Source organism: Pelophylax lessonae (assembly GCF_965119305.1).
Source record: "Pelophylax lessonae genome assembly, chromosome: 1".
NCBI lineage: Eukaryota > Metazoa > Chordata > Amphibia > Anura > Ranidae > Pelophylax > Pelophylax lessonae.
In genome coordinates this window covers 695,953,484-695,973,405 of record NC_138768.1, presented here as the reverse complement: position 1 = coordinate 695,973,405, position 19,922 = coordinate 695,953,484, and positions in this window count along the sequence as shown.

Below are 19,922 nucleotides of genomic sequence, written 5' to 3'. Positions count from 1 at the left end.
TTTCAGCTCAGAAAAATATTTAAAACACTCCTATTCCTCCACACCATAGTGTAAGTTGCAGTTGAAGTCCAAGAAGAAACTATATTACAGTTTACATCTCTTTTCTTGCACTACATTTCCCACAGTCCTGTGCTTTACTCCTCAGAGTTTCCAGCAGTCCATGTCCTCAGTTTTCCCCCTAGTGGATGGCAGGCAGCTTAACAGTAGCTACTCTGTGTTCTATGAATGCAGCTTCTCCTTTAGCTATGTCTGCAAATGTCTCCAATACTGCTGCAGTCTGGGCTACACTGGAGAGAGTGGTAGGACATATGTCATTAACAGGCAGTTTTATTTAGACTGAGAAAAGGGCAAGAAGCAGCAAGGCTCTGGACACATTGCTGGTTATGTCAGTATGGAACTGATTATGTTAGTAGACACATTTGTGGTTGAAGCACTTTGGTATATGTTGGGGGGGGGGGGTTATGGGAGTCCAAAACAGGTATGTTTGGGTGTTGGGGACAGGGGGTGAAACAAGGTCACTGGCCTTGGGGAGGAAAAGGATTAATCCAGCACTGATATCAAACCACAGGGAGTAAGGGTAAATTATTGCCTACGGAGTTGGAAACAGAAGAAATAAAACACTTGTGTATTTTAGGGGGTCGTCTCCTAAAATAATAGCAATGTATGGCCAGTTGCACACAGACATAAGAATTTACTGATGTGTATACCCAGGACCTTGTTGACAAAATGATCCTGAGTAAAATGTTTCATAAAGGACTTGCATAAAGAAGCGTAAAGGCACATAAGCATATACAAGTATAAAATTCTTCTTCACCACCAGTATTGCAATATATGCGCGTATAGGCACGTAAATACGCATAGGTAGGTTAATTACTGTCAAAGAAAATGGCCTCTGCCCCCACCTATAACTGGCCTTCATAGCAAAGAACACATGGAAGGGCAACGCACATGAAACAAACAAAAATACATTTTCCAGTTCAGTTTGCTAACCAGTTTGCTTACCAACCAAATTAACCTGTATGGATAGATAGGGGGCAGGTGAGCCTGGAGGTGGCCCATCCCTCCTGAAAGGTAATTGGGGGCATAATGGAAGCCCAGCCAATGGTATTACAGCAAAGGCATCCAGTATGTCCACTCACCAGTACACATTAACAACAAAGAAAAGGGTCTCTGCCCCCACCTATAACTGGCCTTCATAGCAAAGAACACATGGAAGGGCAACGCACATGAAACAAACAAAAATAAATTTCCCAGTTCAATTTGCTAACCAGTTTGTTACCAACCAAATTAACCTATCTAACAGTTTGTGTCAAAACAGGGGTTTAGTAGCACACATTTGCAAATGCATGTGTAAGCTGCAGGGCCACTCCACGGCTCCCTGTATTACCTGCAGTCCTAACTCTAGTGAATTTATGAGAGTCTTCACAGTGGAAGCACATGCAAGCTAATGGATAGATATGGGGCAGGTGAGCCTGGAGGTGGCCCATCCCTCCTGAAAGGTAATTGGGGGCATAATGGAAGCCTAGCCAATGGTATTACAGCAAAGGCATCCAGTATATCATCTCACCAGTACACATTAACAACAAATAAAATGACCTCTGCCCCCACCTATAACTGGCCTTCATAGCAAAGAACACATGGAAGGGCAACGCACATGAAACAAACAAAAATAAAATTCCCAGTTCAATTTGCTAACCAGTTTGCTTACCAACCAAATGAATCTGTCTAACAGTTTGCGTCAAAACAGGGGTTTAGTAGCACACATTTGCAAACGCATATGTAAGCTGTAGGGCCACTCCACGGCTCCCTGTATTACCTGCAGTCCTAACTCTAGTGAACTTATGAGAGTCTTCACAGCTTGCATGTACTTCCACTGTGAAGACTCTCATAAATTCACTAGAGTTAGGACTGCAGGTAATACAAGGAGCCGTGGAGTGGCCCTGCAGCTTACACATGCGTTTGCAAATGTGTGCTACTAAACCCCTGTTTTGACGCAAACTGTTAGACAGATTCATTTGGTTGGTAAGCAAACTGGTTAGCAAATTGAACTGGGGAGGTTCATTACTGTACTCAAATTTTCTATTTTGGTTTCATGGCTCTGTACTTATCCCTCCATTACTAATCTGTATGCGGCTGTGTGTATGGTTGCATAGACTACAATACTTATATATCCTGATCAGGAAAAAGTGTAACATTTTGTACTCCCGTGTGCAAGAGACCTAACAAGTAAAATTAGTGTAAAATATCAGAAAGCACCATTTTTAAAATTGTATTGGAATATATTTGTAGAGAAAGATTTTTACACCAAAGAAGCACATAACTTACGACCTCAGCACACATGCAAAAAATGTAGAATGGATGTAGAGATGCAAAAACTCTTGCTTATTTTAATGTAAAATGGCAGTAGCCCTATTTGAATAGCACTTTTCATTTGCTGATTGTTTGGAAACAGACTTGTGAATTTCAATGTATCAGCCTAATATAGTATTGATTTTGCTGCTCCATCCAATTGCTGTTTCATCAACGAGAAAATGTATAAATGTAGTTCCCCAGCAAGGGAAATTCACTTCCTCTTTTCATTAACTAAACGTAATACAATGGGGTCATCTAGTGCTTTCTCACATACTGTCACATACTGTATATTAGCATGTTCACACTGTGCTTTGTCATATTTAAATTTTATAAATCTTAAAGCAGAATTCATGCCAACATTTTTTAAAAATCTTCCCCATAATTGGAACCTCTATGGCATAGTAGACGAATAGTAGATAAGCCACACGGTTCATGAGCACCCCCTTGTGTTCTCTTCAAGGCCTAGTTTAAACTTGTGGCCTGGGGGAGATAAAAACAAGCAGTTGAGCCATGGTTTACTGCCTTCCTCCCAGGATGCCTTTCATAATCTAACACAAAAGCTAGAGAGGGTTGTACATATGCCATGGTTCCTTGTGTCACAGTTGCAGTAAAACTTGTAACCCCCAGCCATGACCTTTGGGCAGCGCCACTGCCTATAAGGACCTATTCAAATGACTGTGTTGCAACCATTCTGCAACTGCATGCATCGCATGTAGTTGCGGTGCCAGGATGCAGGCTTTACAGGGGGAAAACAAGCTGCAATGGGGGCGACATAACACCTTCCAGCTGCCTGTTAAATGCCCTCTGCAACATGATCCACTTGTGGCAAACAAACCCTTAGAATTCATATCTACCATGTTTATTTCATTGCTATCAGCCTGGTTGTTCCACTCTCATCTGCCTAGTGCGTTTGGCAAGCCTTTTCACAGGCAATAACAGTAAACAGAAGCCATAGACTCTGTCCTAAAGCTGAACTCTGGGTTAAACAAAAAAGTACTCATGCAGTGGGGCTTCCACCCAGGATGAAATGCTAATTTATGCCTAGAGTACCAGTAACAAGGACTTTTATCCAATCTCTCCACCCTACGGGCCTCCCCCATGCTATAAGACTGGCTGCCACAGTCTCTTCTCTAAGGTGACAAGTACATCACAACCCTGTGCATAAGGGAGAACAGTTACATAGTTAGTGAGGTTGAAAAAAGACATCAGTCCATCCAGTTCAACCTATGATGTGTGTGTGTTTGATGTTAACCGTACATTGTATACCCCTGTATGTTGTGGTCTTTAAGGTGACTGTCTAATAATTTTTTGAAACTATCGATGCTCCCCGCTGATACCACTGCTTGTAGAAGAGAGTTCCACATCCCCATTGCTCTTTGAGCACCGGCTGCCAGGAAAGTGAGGGATGAGGTAAGTAAAAGTCCTTTTTTATGGTACCCTAGAAATAAGTTTCAGCGAAGGGGGAGTCCCACTGCAAGGTTATTTTTTTGTTTGTGTTTTCCCTTGAGATCAGCTTTAACCTAGTTTGTATTGTGTTTGATATTGGGTTAAAGTGGTTGTAAACCCTCTCCTATACCCAGTGAAGTGAATAGCCTCAGATGATACATAGAGATAAACCAAATCCTCCTACATAAGTTTTGCTTGTATATCTGCTGTCTTCTGCATTCTACACCCTTTGAAAAGTCAGATTGTGTTAGAAATCTTTCTTCCTCTTTCAGCAGCACATACGGGTGGGTGGGGAGAATGGACTTACACTGTGTGAGAACTGATTGCAGGGAAGGGAAACACCCCCCTCCCCCTCCACATAGGCAGAGGAATGAAGGAACATGCAGAGTTGTAGTCCTAATAGACAAGCTCCATGCTTATCCTCCTCTAAGCTCCCTCCCTGACACAAATTTTTAGCTTATGTTATCTCATGTGTCTGAGAATTTTTCAGAAGTGACTCATGCTGATAACAGAAGAACGAAGCACCAGAGAGAACTCGTTCCACAATCATTTATTGGTATAAATAAAGATATGCTGCTATCATATCTAAAGTACAGTACTGTACAGTATAAGCATGCTATCCCCTCTGGTAAATACTGTAATATTATGTGTCCCTGTGTCTGTACTGTATATAAAAGATGCTGATTTCTACTGTATCAGAGCGTCTCCCGGCGCTCACGTGACTCCCAACATGCACCGAGGTGATTTTCCCTCTGCCAATCGTCAGGACTGTATCAAAAGCTCATGCACCCATTTGTCAGGTTTCCTCCCACTGTCCAACATACCTCCCTATTGGACCAGTGTGAAACACTCTCTAGACAGAATGAGTTGCACTTTGAGCACAATGAGCAGACCTTACTAACTGATCCTGCTCCCTGGTAGGCAGAGAACAATATAGATTTACCTGCAGCTCTTCTGGTAAGCAGACAGAGCTCAAAACTATACTTTATCACTAGCACCGACCTAGGAGGGTGCTACAAAAAAAAAATGTTGCTTATCTTTCAAAACGCTCATTAACCAGATTACTCGCAAACCAAGGTAATACTGTATGTGCTTTGTTCAACTTTCATGAATGGGGTTAACAACCACTTTAAACCTGTTATGGCTGAAAAAGTTTCAAGAGAACTTCTCTTACAGAGCTTATTCCTGCTCAAATAAAGCCCACTTTATTACTCCTAAAGTCTTGGTAAGTTGCAGAGTTTAGTTAAAGGTAGGTCACACCTGGAAGACTCAAAAAAAAACAGCAGCTCTATAAGCAGTCAAAGCTACAGGTAGGTAAATTGAGGACCACTTTGTGAATTCACCTTGTCTCACCCCATTTATGATATTTCTCCCTAAGGCTTTTCCTGACTGTTTGTGAGAAATTCTGCCCATCTACAAATCCAAGCGTACATAATCTTTAAATTTAAAATGGTCCTTTTCTTCAGGAAATCATTGTGGTTTAATATATTTACACCACATAAAAATATACAGCATGTACTATAAAACATGCTAAAAAATTATATTAACCACTTAGTAGTGAGGCAGTTGCAAAGTCTGTGTTAGCAAAGGTTAGCAGATGCTTACAGTCAATAGTTTAACTAATTCTGATGGCAAGTCACATGCAGTTTTCACAGCTGTCACCATAACCACTACTAAAAATGACTGTTTTGCCTTAAGAAAATATATTTTCCCTCCACTTCAGCAACAGTAAGATTAGGCAAAGCAGCGGGCATTTCTTATACAGTAGCTATAACATTCATATATTGGAGTGTTACACTGCCATCAAGTGGTAATAAGTTAAAAAAACTAATTTTATATAGTGTATGTGTTTATATATACTGTATATATATATATATATATATATATATATATATATATATATATATATATATATATACACACAGACACACAGGTGCATCTCATAAAATAAAATATCATCAAAAAGTTAATTTATTTCAGTAATTTTATTCAACGGGTGAAATTCATATATTTTATATAGATGCATTACACACAGAGTGATATCTTTCAAGCATTTCTTTCTTTTAATTTTGATGATTATGGCTTACTGTCAGGGCACCAATAGCAGGAGGACTCTAGGACCCAGCATCTCCGCCAGTACTTCGGATGAAGGAAAAGAGAGGCGCCTCTAAGTGCAGGTATCCAATTTAATGCAATAAAAACAATAATTGGTCTCCGTATGAAGCCGGCTGTGCGGTGATGGAAGGTCTGACCAGGGTGCGGCTTGCAGGCGGGGGATCGTGACATCACTAGTAAGCGTCGCGTTTTCGAGCATTCGTGCTGCGAGTGAAACGGCAGCCGCGCTCCTTTTTCAAGTTTGACCACCAGTTAGCTGGCCACTTTGGAGCACGTAAAACAAGTGAGCTCATCCAACGGTCCTTCTGGTGGCCCAACCTTAGTCAGAACTGTAGAGCCTATGTCAGATCCTGCTCAGTGTGCCTACGTAGCAAAGGCAACAAGACAAGGCCCTGGGGACTAATGAGACCCTTATCTTTTCCAACCGTTCGTGGGAAATTATCTCCATGGATTTTATTGTGGAGCTTTTACTGCCATTATGGTGGTGGTGGAAGATGGCCCATTTCATACCCTTGGTAGGCACACCTTCAGCAACTGAGACCACGCACATATTCATCAAGGAAATTGTGAGACTCCACGGCTTTCCCAGTAGCATTGTTTCAGATCAGGGGGGGGGGGGGGGGGTACAATTTATCTCCAAGTTTTGGAGAGCTCTTTGTAAGGCTCTGAAAATAGAACTTTGCCTCTTATCAGCCTACCATCCTCAGAGCAAGGGACAAACAGAGCGTATGAATCAAACCTTGGAGCAGTACCTCCGCTGTTTCTCAGCCTTTTCAGAGGATGACTGGGCCTCACTGCTCCCACTAGCGGAGTTTGTTTATAACAATTCGCTACACTCAGCCACAAACCAGTCTCCGTTCTGGGCCAACTACGGATTCCACCCGCTTACCTTGCCTGAAACTATATCCGAATCTGCAGTACCTGCTGCTCAGGACAGACTTGCTTTTATACAGCAAAACTACGGAACCCTCCAAGAAAGCATACTGAATGCTCAAATCGACTACAAAAAGTTTTTTGACAAGAAACGCAGGGGGAATCCCTCCTTTAAATTAGGGTATGAGGTATAGCTGTCTACAGCCAATCTGAAACTGCCATGCCCATTGAAGAAGCTGGGGCCTAGATACATCGGGCCGTTTCCAATCAAACGTGGAGTAAACCCAGTGGCATTTGAATTATCCCTGCCTGATTCTTATAGGATTCACCCAGTTTTTCATGCCTCTCTCCTTAAATCGGCCATTTCGGATCCATTTCCTGGGAGAGTGGAACTACCTCCGCCACCAGGAACTGTTGGTGAAGAAACAGAATACAAGGTGGAGTCAATATTGGATTGCAGGAGGCAAGGCAGGAAAATCCAATATCTGATCAAATGGAGGGGGTATCCACTCGAAGAAAGCTCCTGGCAACCGAAGATCAACATCCATGCCCTAGACTCCTTCATGAATTTCTTGCCAGATATCCGATAAAGATGGCGCAGTTGGGCATCCGAAGGCTGTCCGTCAGGGGGGGCACTGTCAGGACACCAATAGCAGGAGGACTCTAGGACCCAGCATCTCCGCCAGTACTTCACCTGGGCTTTTATAAGGGAGCTAGTCCTTGTCTAAAGTGCTGTCTGACCTTCAGCTGCTACCAACGTTCCTGTGTTTCCTGTTTCCTGTGATTCCTGGTTACTGACTCGGCTTGTTCAAGATCTGTCTCCGGCTCACTCCCTGACTTTAACCTCGGCTTGTTTAACGGATCTCCATCCTGACTTCGGCTTCCACTTGACCTTGTCTCCTCTGCTACCCACCTGGCACCGAACGCAACTCTGCAGGCGACCTGCGTGACTTTGGGCCTGACTCCTCCTGTCTCACCTCCAGGGGAGTCTGAAACTTAGCTGCAAGGGAAGCTCTCTCGCCATTGGCCTCCAGCACTTGATACCTGATACTTACAGCTAGTGAAAACCCAAAATTCAATATCTCAGAAAATTAGAATATTACAAAAAAAAGGAATTTTTTTATACAGAAATGTTGGCTTACTAGAAAGCATGTCCATGTACAGTATAGTATGCACTCAATAGTAGGTAGGGGCTCCTTTTGCATGAATTACTGCATCAATGCGGCGTGGCATGGAGGCGATCAGCCTGTGGCACTGCTGAGGTGTTATGGAAGCACAGGTTGTTTTGATAGCAGCCTTCTGCTCATCTGCATTGTTGGGCCTGGTGTCTCTCATGTTCCTCTTGACAATACCCCACAGGATTTAGGTCAGACGAGTTACCATGCTCATCAAACCAGGTATTGGTACTTTTGGCAGTGTGGGGAGGTGCCAAGTCTTGCTAGAAATTGAATTCAGCATCTATTCTCCATCAAGCTGGTCAGCAGGGGGAAGCATGAAGTGCTCTAGAACTTCCTGTTAGAGGGCTGAACTGACTTTGGACTTGATAAAACACAGTCGACCATCTCCAGCAGAAACATGGCTCCCCAAATCATCATTGACTGTGGTAACTTCACATTGGACTTCCTCCAGACTCTTGGACCTTGATTTCCAAATGAAATGCAGAATTTTCCACAGTCCATGATGATTTGGGGAGCGTTTGCTCAGACTGAATCTGTACCTCGTTTGGGGAATGCGCCCAGGACAGTCAGCAGCAACAATATCTGCATTTATAAAGTGAACTTATACTTTTTATAATTTCATCAAAAAAATGAGGGGGCAGAAAATAGGTAATTGCTTAAGTTTAAAAATGTTGGGGCTTGCCTAAAAGGAGGCTTGCTTTTATTACTCTTCTGTTGGTGAGAATGTGATACTGAAATATTGGCAAGTCTTTCCTCTCCTTCTAATACTGAAAAACAATTATGTTCATTGCAAAATGTAAAGAATGTATTTTACACTTCCACATTTTGCACACTGAACTTTAAAGTGATTCTACAGTATGTGTTACCCACCCACACAAGACTAAAAAACTGCATTTAGAAGAGAAAATAAGTTTGTGCTTTACCACTTGCCTACTGGGAACTTTTACCCCCTTCCTCCTCAGGCCAATTTTCAGCTTTTAGCGCCATCGCACTTTGAATGACAATTGCGTGGTAATGCAACACTGTACCCAAACACATTTTATATCATTTTTTCACACAAATAGAGCTTTCTATTGGTGGTTTGGAATCTCCACTGGGGTTTTTGTTTTGCTAAATAAATGAAAAAAGACAATGAATTTAAAAAAAATAAAATAAAACTTTTTCATAGTTTGTTATACAATATTGCAAACAGGTAATTTTTCTCCTTCACTGATGTGCACTAATGAGGCTGCACTGATGGGCACTGATAGGCTGCCCTGATGGGTACTGACGAGGTGGCACTGATGGGAATTGATGGGCACTGATACAGTAGGCTGCACAGATAGGTGGTACTGATAAGGCAGCACTGGTGGGCACTGATGAGGCTTTACTAATAGGTGGCACTGATGGGAACTCATAGGTGCCACTGATGGGCACTGATAGGCGGCACTGGTAGGCACCAAAGATAGGTGGCAAAGATGAGGAGGCAATGATGGGCACTGATTGGCAGCACTGATGGGCACTAATGAGCAGCACTGTTGGGCACAGATTGGCAACATTGGCAGGTGCTGTTTGGACTGCGCTGATAATCAGGACACTGATAATCAGTGCCCTGATTATCAGTATACATGTCCCTTTTACACAAGCCGGTTATCAGCTCTCTTCTCCTCTCATCACGCTGTCAGCTTGAGGAAAGAAGTGCTGATTTACATCTTCTGTTGTTCATGTACTTTTCTGGGCTTCTGTTTACATCTGTGATCAGTTGTGATTGGACACACCTGATCACGTAGTAAAGAGCCACTGATTGGCTCTTTACCTCAATCTGTGATCAGCAGTGTCCAGAGGACACTGCGATCACAGAGCAGGCCACCTGTGCCCTGCAGCGTGCAGGCTCAATCACGGGAGGCCATCATATGACGACCTCCCAGAACTAGCCGGCCGCACTGTAGCCGTCATTCGGCTATTGTGCGGTCAGCAAGTGGTTAAAGAAATGCAAAATACTTGTTGAATCCCCCAATGTACCAAGTGTATGTGGCACTGGGGATCTTGGTGCAGCAGGAGTGGATACTGGGGATCTTGGGGCAGCATTGCTGACCAGAGTGTTGGAGTGGTGCAGCAGCAATAACACACACAGTCCACGTGCGATAAAAGAAATTGTATTTAAATAATGCAAAGTCAGTTCACAATAAACTGGGTGGGAAGACAGCCCAACCAAGAACACTCAAAGGTTCAGCAGCCCGTAGAGAGCAGGTTTCAGTAGAGCTGACAGCGCCTGTTAAAAAGGGCAGAGTGGGGCCTGACCATCTGGTGGTACAGAAAAGTTGTGAGCCCTTTAAAGCATCCAAGGTTGGGAGTCAGGGCTTTAAATAGGCTCTGTCTTACCCAAGATGGCTGTAAGAGTCACATGGGGTGTCAGCATCCAACTGGATAGCTTCCCCAGTGACCCAGGAGGCCATAGAGGAACTACTGTATGTTCCCCTTGACCTCCTTTTCAACTGTACCATCGCTACAGATGAGCACCACCTACAGTGGAGAAAGTAGACTGAACCTGCCTACAACAGTAAATACAGTTTCTGGAAGACAACAGAGCACAGACTGGGAAGCCTGCGATTCTGAGGAGAAAGACTAGATTGGCTTGTGTTGTTGTGAATGACGGTATGTGCTGGAGACGAACACCATCATTCCCAACATCACAAACTATCTGCTATATATATATATATATATATATATATATATATATATATAATCTTTTATAGAGAAAGTTATATTTTGATAACAATAACATACAGTTTTCTGCAAGTAAAACTTACTTTTGTGTTAACATTTTAAGTGCATGTGGACTTTGCCTATCCTAAAGTATTTTAATAACATACAATAATAGTCTAAGGCAAACCTTCAGATAAGAAATAAAATCTCATAAATACCTTTTTTTTATACATTTACAAGTGATCACATGACCACTATGAAGGCTCTGGTTCCAGGGCTCAGAAGGCTGAAGGAGGAGATTCCTAGTGACAATTAGAGATGTATAGAACTGTTCGCCGGCGAACAGTTCCCGGCGAACTTAGCATGTTCGCGTTCGCCGCTGCCGGCGAACATATGCGATGTTCGGTCCGCCCCCCATAAGACATCATTGAGGCAAACTTTGACCCTGAACTTTACAGTCAGCAGACACATTTCCAGCCAATCAGCATACCTCCCTCCCACACACTCCCACCTCCTATAAATAAGCAAGGGCAGCATCCATCTTAGATCATTCTGAAGCAGTGTGTGTAGTGAGAGTAGGGAGAGAGCTGCTGCTGCTGCTGCTGCTGCTGCTGCTGCTGCTGCTGTTAAGCTAGGGACAGTTAGTCAGTGTTCCTGGTCTTGCAGTGTTCTTGGTCCACTACTGCTGTAATATCAGCACCCCAAAAAGCCCTTCTAAGGGCTGGTATTTGTGTTTTTTTTTTTTATATATATATATATATATATATATATATATATACCTAGCGTCCCCAAAAGCCCTTTTAAGGGCTGGTAATTGAGTTGTTTCTTCTTATATATATATATATATATCTATATCTATCTAGTGTCCCCAAAAGCCCTTTTAAGGGCTGGTAATTGAGGATTTTTTTTATTTATATATATACATATATATATATATATATATATAGTGTCCCCAAAAGCCCTTTTAAGGGCTGGTAAGGTAATAGAGTTTTTTCTTTATATATATATCTATATATATCTATTGTACACTGCAGTTGCCTGCCCGCTGTGTGTGAGAGGCCACAGACCTACCACAGACTGTACTGTGTGCACACCACACTCATTTCGGGTGGCACAGGCACAGTACCTTGCATTTTAAAAAATATTTTTTTTTTCCTCTGTCATAATTGCAGTGAGTGCTGTGTCAGGTCCACAGAGTGCACTGTACCCACTGCAGTGCACTGCCCACCACTGATATATATACGGTGGCACAGCATCTTGTTGCAATAAATTGAAAAAAGAAAAAAAAATTTATTATTGCAGTTGCCTGGGCTGCCAGTTACTGTCAGGTCCACAGAGTGTACTGTGCCCACTGCAGTGCCACTGTGTGCCCACCCACCACTGATATATAAGGTGGCACAGCAGCTTGCAAAGTAAAAAAAAAAATATATATATTTTTTAATTGCAGTTGCCTGGGTGCCAGTGACTGCTGTCAGGTCCACAGAGAGTGTACTGTGCCACTGCCCACCCACCACTGATATATAAGGTGGCACAGCAGCTTGCAAAGTAAAATAAAATATATTTTTTTTAAATTGCAGTTGCCTGGGTGCCAGTGACTGCTGTCAGGTCCACAGAGAGTGTACTGTGCCACTGCCCACCCACCACTGATATATAAGGTGGCACAGCAGCTTGCAAAGTAAAATAAAATATATATTTTTTAAAATTGCAGTTGCCTGGGTGCCAGTGACTGCTGTCAGGTCCACAGAGAGTGTACTGTGCCACTGCCCACCCACCACTGATATATAAGGTGGCACAGCAGCTTGCAAAGTAAAAAAAAATATATATTTTTTTAAATTGCAGTTGCCTGGGTGCCAGTGACTGCTGTCAGGTCCACAGAGAGTGTACTGTGCCACTGCCCACCCACCACTGATATATAAAGTGGCACAGCAGCTTGCAAAGTAAAAAAATATATATATATTTTTTAAATTGCAGTTGCCTGGGTGCCAGTGACTGCTGTCAGGTCCACAGAGAGTGTACTGTGCCACTGCCCACCCACCACTGATATATAAAGTGGCACAGCAGCTTGCAAAGTAAAAAAAATATATATATATTTTTTAAATTGCAGTTGCCTGGGTGCCAGTGACTGCTGTCAGGTCCACAGAGAGTGTACTGTGCCACTGCCCACCCACCACTGATATATATGCCTGCAAGAGAAAAAGCCAGCCGCAGAGAAGCCGTATTCCTGAAAATATAAGAAAAATGCTGTTTTTTAGGGGTTCTGGACATGCTACAGAGCTGAAACTTGACAGGTACACTTTTTAGACCCCCCAGACACTAAATACAAAAAATGACATGCCTGCCTAAAAAAATGCCCGCTAAATGCCTGCAAGAAAAAAAGCCAGCCGCAGAGAAGCCGTATTCCTGAAAATATAAGAAAAATGCTGTTTTTTAGGGGTTCTGGACATGCTACAGAGCTGAAACTTGACAGGTACACTTTTTAGACCCCCCAGACACTAAATACAAAAAATGACATGCCTGCCTAAAAAAATGCCCGCTAAATGCCTGCAAGAAAAAAAGCCAGCCGCAGAGAAGCCGTATTCCTGAAAATATAAGAAAAATGCTGTTTTTTAGGGGTTCTGGACATGCTACAGAGCTGAAACTTGACAGGTACACTTTTTAGACCCCCCAGACACTAAATACAAAAAATGACATGCCTGCCTAAAAAAAATGCCCGCTAAATGCCTGCAAGAGAAAAAGCCAGCCGCAGAGAAGCCATATTCCTGAAAATATAAGAAAAATGCTGTTTTTTAGGGGTTCTGGACATGCTACAGAGCTGAAACTTCACAGGTACACTTTTTAGACCCCCCAGATGCTAAATCCAAAGAAATTTTTTATTTTTATTTTTTTTTAATTTTTCCAATAATTGGCTCTCTATCAAAAAATTATAATTTTTAAGAACTTTTTTTTGCGTGATCCCTCTCCGGCATGCCACAGTCCAGGTGTTAGTCCCCTTGAAACAACTTTTCCATCACTATTGTGGCCAGAAAGAGTCCCTGTGTGTTTTAAAATTCGCCTGCCTATTGAAGTCTATGGCGGTTCGCCCGGTTCGCCGGTTCGCGAACATTTGCCGATGTTCGCGTTCGCCGTTCGCGAACGGCGAATTTTAGGTTCGCGACATCACTAGTGACAATCAGCAGCTCTTGCCATCATCACATATCCCAGCTGCTGCCACTCAACTGTACAGGGCTGGGCGGGGAGCATGTCCACAGAGTTGTGAGCAAACCTGTAGCTCTCAAACAGAAGGCAATCTCCTGGCTAGTAGTGAGACCACACTGGGTCTCTTCAGACTTGCAGATATGTTCAATCACAGACAAATTATACTCCTGGTGGGGAACAAGGTCACTGACCAGTGCTTAACCCTCACTTACCGTTACTGACCTTTAACTGACACCAGTTTATTTTATGAAACACAACAATCTATGCGGCAGGTATGCCTCATCCACAACTTTTCCTTGGACTAACAGGGGCTGTTTATTACATTAACCACCAAAACCCCCCTCTCTCCTTCCTCGTTTGAACCTGTGGGTTTGAACATCAGTTACCAAACAGTGGGTTCTAAAGAGGGTGTCCAGGTTTTTTTTATTACAACCTGCCGAATGCTCCACTTTAAAAGAAAGATCCTAGGCCAGGAATCAGCAGATAATCCTCATGTTGGGGTCCTTAGCCTGGGCCATCCATGTTAAGCATGGTCTGTTATGAGTCGGTTGCGACACCCCAGCAAGTAGTACAGAATAGCCTCTAGAGCCCACTTAATGGCCAAAAACTCTCCCTCCACAATACTATAATTCCTCTCTGCCGAGGTCAGCTTCTGACTCAAATAGACCACCATATGTTTTAACCGTCTACCACATAGAACAATGTCCTACACTTGTCTATACAGGGGCTGCTTCAATCTTTGAAAGACCTGTTCAGCCTTTGGATTCCACGTAATTTCTACTGAGACGTTTTTACACTTGGTCAGGTCAGGTACAAGTGCTACCACCGTGGCAAATATTGGGATGAACCTACAATAATACCCAACAATACCCAGGTAGGTACTCACTTGTCTTCTAAGCGTATGGCACACTTCATTGAGTTTTCTGTTAAGCCCGGAATGGAATTCAGGACTGCCTGCACTTTAGGTAGGTGACTTTCCTGGTCTGTGCTCCAGATAACCGCATCATCTAGATAGGCCACTGCAAAGTGCTGGTGTGGCCTGAGAATTTTATTCAACATCTGCTAAAATGTAGCAGGAGCCCTTTTCAGCCCACAGGCCATTCAGACTTACTGCCACAAACCCTATGGGGCCACAAAGGCTATCTTTTGTCTTGTCTTTCAGCGGTCTTTCAGGGGGATCTGTCAGTATCCTCTAGTGCAGGGATTTTTTTTAAAAAAAGAGAAATAAATAGCAAGGCCTCACTAAACAGTAAGGACAACATGAGGAAAACATGAGGGCAGTGTACAGAGGTCAGTAGTAGATAAAGCAGTGTATAGCGGTCAATAAGATGTATGGCAATGTACAGGGGTTAGTAGGATGTATTGCAGTGTGCAGGGGTCAGTAGAATGTAGATTTGTGTGCAGAGGTCAGTAGTATGTATAGCAGTAGGGCAGTGGACGATGACAGTCAATAGGGCAGTGGACAGTAGTGGTAGTGCAGTGGATGATGTCAGTAGGTACAGTGGATGGTGACAGTCAATAGGGTAATCAATGGTGTTAGTAGGGAAGTTGACAGGATCAGCAGGGCAGTGAGTGGGGTCAGTAGTGCAGTGGATGGTGTTAGTAGTGCAGTGGATGGTGAAAGTCAATAGGGCAATGGATGGTATCAGCAGGGAAGATGACAAGGTCAGTAGGGAAGTTGACGGGATCAGTAGAGCAGTGGATGGTGACAGTAGGACAGTGGATGGGGACAGTCAACAGGGCAGTGGATGGTGTCAGTAGGGAAGAGGACAGGGTCAGTAGGGAAGTTGAAGGGATTAGTAGGGCAGTGGACGGGGTCAGGAGAGCAATGGATAGTGTCAGTAGGCCAGTGGATGGTGTCAGTAAGGCAGAGGATGAGGTTAGTAGAAAAATTGATGAGATTAGTAAGGCAGTGGACAGGGTCAGTGGAGCAGTGTATGGTGTCAGTAGGGCAGTGTACGGTGTCAGTAGAGCAGTGGACAGTGTCAGTAGGGAAGTTGACGGGATTAGTAGGGCAGTGGACGGGGTCAGGAGAGCAATGGACAGTGTCAGTAGGGCAGTGGACGGTGTCAGTAGGGCAATGGACAGTGTCAGTGGGGCAGTGTATGATGTCAGTAGAGCAGTGGACAGTGTCAGTCAGTAGAACAGTGGACAGTGTCAGTAGGGCAGTGGACGGTGTCAGTAGGGCAATGGACAGTTTCAGTGGGGCAGTGGATGGTCTCAGTAGGACAGAGGATGGGGTCAGTAGGAAAGTGGATTATGTCAGTAGAGCAATGGACAGTGTCAGTAGAGCAGTGGACAGTGTCCGTAGGGCAGTGGATAGTGTCAGTAAGGCAGTGAATGGTGTCAACAGGGCAGTGGACAGTGACAATCAATAGCGCAGTAGATTTTGTTAGTATGGCAGATAATGGGGTCAGTAGGACAGTGGACTGTGTCAGGAGGGCAGTGGACAGTGTCAGTCAGTAGAGCAGTGGACAGTGTCAATAGGGCAGTGGACAGTGTCAGTCAATAGAGCAGTGGATGGTGTCAGTAGAGCAGTGGACTGTGTCAGCAGGGCAATGGACAGTGTCAGTAGGGTAGTGGACGTGACAGTAGGGCAGAGGACAGTGACAGTAGGGCAGTGGACAGTGTCAGTAGTGCGGTGGAAGGTGTCAATAGAGCAGTGGATGGTGTCATTTGGTAGGGCAGTGAAATACAGAGCATCACAGCAATGGAGAAATTTCCTTCAGATGCAGAGCAACAAACTACTCCTCGTTTTCCCAGTCTGCTGATCCAAGTCCATCCCATGTGATTTCACAAGCACCTGAGATGAATGTAGGAAAAGGGGCAGCCAGAATCAGTGCAGCATACTAGGTTGTGCCATTCCTGTGCCACTCTGCAAATGTATGAGGAGCAGTCCAGGGGTCATCAAGGAAGGGATGTGATCTAACCATCACCTTTCCGCAATCGACGACCCCTGTTCTAGTGAAACCAAGGGTGGTTATATACCGGGCTGGACCAAGCCTCTCAATCAGTTCATCAACCGGGGGGCACGGGGGGAGTATGAAATTTGATTTTGATTCCGATGACGTTACAAAAACCTAAGGAACTGGCTTGGTAACCATGCTACACCATTCACTTTTAGTCTTCTCTTTAACCCCAAGGTCAAACATTTTTCTGTACTTCTTTGGCTACTGCCTGTCTGTGGGCCTCTTGAATACGATAAGGCCTAAGCCAAACTCGAATTTGAGGTCCGTGACAATGTCATGTTTCACTATATTTGTGCAGCCTGGCAAAATCCAAGGGGAAATCTTTATTTTGCTGTAGAAACGTTCTAATCTCTTCATGTTGCACTGCAGACATGTACTTGGGTATCAGCACCTTCCTTATGTCTTCCTCTTTCTTTGGGGGCCTATCACCCAGGACTATGAGGATTTCTGTATGTTTTCAGGGTTTAATTACATTTCCATTATTCTGTAGATCTGTTTCCTTTTATGTTTGTCTGGTTGGTACACCTTATAATTTACCTCACCATCCTCTTTCAATATTTCATATGGTCTTTGATACTTAGCTAGGAACTTACTTTGCAAAAAATGAGTACCTAATTCCCTGGGTGGTAAGTTTAACCACTTCCCGCCCGCCCTATTACAAATTGACGGCGGGAATGTGGTTGAGTTATCCTGACCGGACGTCATATGACGGCGGCAGGATAACACCGCTCTGGGCGCCACCCCGGGGGCGCGCAGAGCGGCGATCGGTGACGCGAGGTGTCAGTCTGACACCCTGCATCTCCGATCTCGGTAAAGAGCCTCTGACGGAGGCTCTTTACCATGTGATCAGCAGTGTCCAATCACGGCTGGTCACATAGTAAAACAGGAACAGCCGTTGATCGGCTTTCCTTAGTTCGTGCCTGACAGGCACGAGTAAAGGAGCGCCGATCGGTGGCTCCCCTGACAGGGGGGGGTCGGCACTGGTAATCAGATCATTGATTACCAGTGCAGACCCTCGGGGGGGGATGCCACTAGATCCACCAGGGATGCCCACTATGACCCCAGGGATGCCCACTATGACCCCAGGGATGCCCACTATGGCCACCAGGGATGGCAATCAGGGCTCAGGGAGCCCCCCATTGCCCTCCCCATCAGTGATGCCCACCAGTGTCCTCCCTATCAGTGCTGCCCACAAGTGCCCATCATTGCCATCCTTTAGTGTCGCCCACCAGTGCCCATTATTGCCCACCAGTGCCGCCTATCAGTGCCCATTAGTGCTTATCAGTGCTGCCCGTCAGTGCCGATCAGTGCCGCCCATCAGTGCCCATCAGTGCCCACCAGTGCTGCCTATCAGTGCCCATTAGTGTCCGTCAGTGCCACCTATCAGTGCCCGTCAGTGCCGCCTATCAGTGCCCATCAATGCCGCCTATCAGTGCCCAGCAGTGCCGCCTATCAGTGCCCACCAATGCTGCATATCAGTGCTACCTATCAGTGCCACATATCAGTGCCTATCAGTGCCGCCTATCAGTGCCGCCTATCAGTGCCACCCCATCAGTGCCACCCCATCATTGCCTCCTCATCAGTACCTGTCAGTGCAGTCTCATCAGTGCTCATCAGTGCAGGAAAAAACTTATTTATTTACAAAATTGTATAACATAAACAAAAAAACTTTTTTTTTTTTCAAACTTTTCTGTCTTTTTTTATTTGTTTAGCAAAAAGTAAAAATCGCACAGGTGATCAAATACCACCAAAAAAAAGCTCTATTTGTGGGGGGAAAATGATATAAATTTGGTGTAAGTACAGTGTTGCATGACCGCGCAATTGTCATTCAAAATGCAACAGCGCTAAAAGGGGAAAATTGGCCTGGGCGGGAAGGGAGGGAAGTGCCCTGTATTAAAGTGGTTAAACCTCATCTGATTTATTGTACATTTGACTTGTGTTGCCTGTGCTTGCTGAATGTTCTCGGACAAAAAGCATTACTGATGCAATTCTATCTTGCATAATAGAAATATGCTCTACTACACGCCAGTAGGCAGTGATTTCAGTCTCCTAGGTTTCTTCCCCAATATCTAGCATCCCTCGGGATGCCTCATTTACAAAGTTTAAAGGGTGAAAGCCCTGTGAAAGACTGTGGGACCTCTCTAATTGCAAACAACAAATAAGATAGATGACAATCCCTGTGTCTCCCATGTTTACCCACCACCTTCTTCAGCATACTTTTGTGGGTTTTGTTAATTTGTTTTACTAAATTGTCCATCTGAGGGTGATTAACCAAAAGTATGCAAGTATTTAATAATTACCTTTGACATAAAGGGAGTAGCTTGGTATATACTGTACACAGTCTGCTGTCAGCAAGATCACAGAGGTTACAGAGTCTTTTCTCCCAGACACCCTTAGCAGTTTTACAGATTCAGCAGAAGGTCACACTGTGCCGTTATTAGACTGCTGACATAAAGTTTTTACACTTCTTATCTCAATGTAACTCTAACATCAGGCACATACAGTAACCAGGATCAGTAGAGTGATATGACCACATCTGAGCACCAATTGTGAGGTTCAGGATCAAGCAAAGAGCTTGCAGAAAGGCAATCCAAATGCCAAAATATGTTTAACCAGTTGCCGATCGCCTCCTGTATATTTCCTGCGGCAGACTGGCTCGTACAAGCAAAGCGATGTAGGGATACGTCGCTCGTCTGGAAGGAGCTAGGGGGCGAGCGCGCGCCGCCTATGGCACGCTCCCGCTCTCACTCGGCAGCGGGGGACCGGATGCGTGTGTCAAGCAGCTCCGATTGCCGCCTGACACTCTCGATCATTTCCCGCTGAGAGGGAAGGACAGTCGGCTGTTGTAAACACAGCCATCCATCCTTCTCCCTGAAATGATCACAGAGCTCATGTGATCCTGCTATATAGGATCGCATGTCTCTGTGATCATTTCACATTTCCAACCTTCCCACAGTTAGAATCACTCCCCTAGGGTTACATTTAACCCCTTGATCACCTAAACTGTTAACCGCTTCCCTGCCAGTGTCCTTAATACAGAACCTGTGCATATTTATAGCACTATTTACTGTAGTAATGTCACTGGTACCCCCAAAAGTGTCGAAAATGT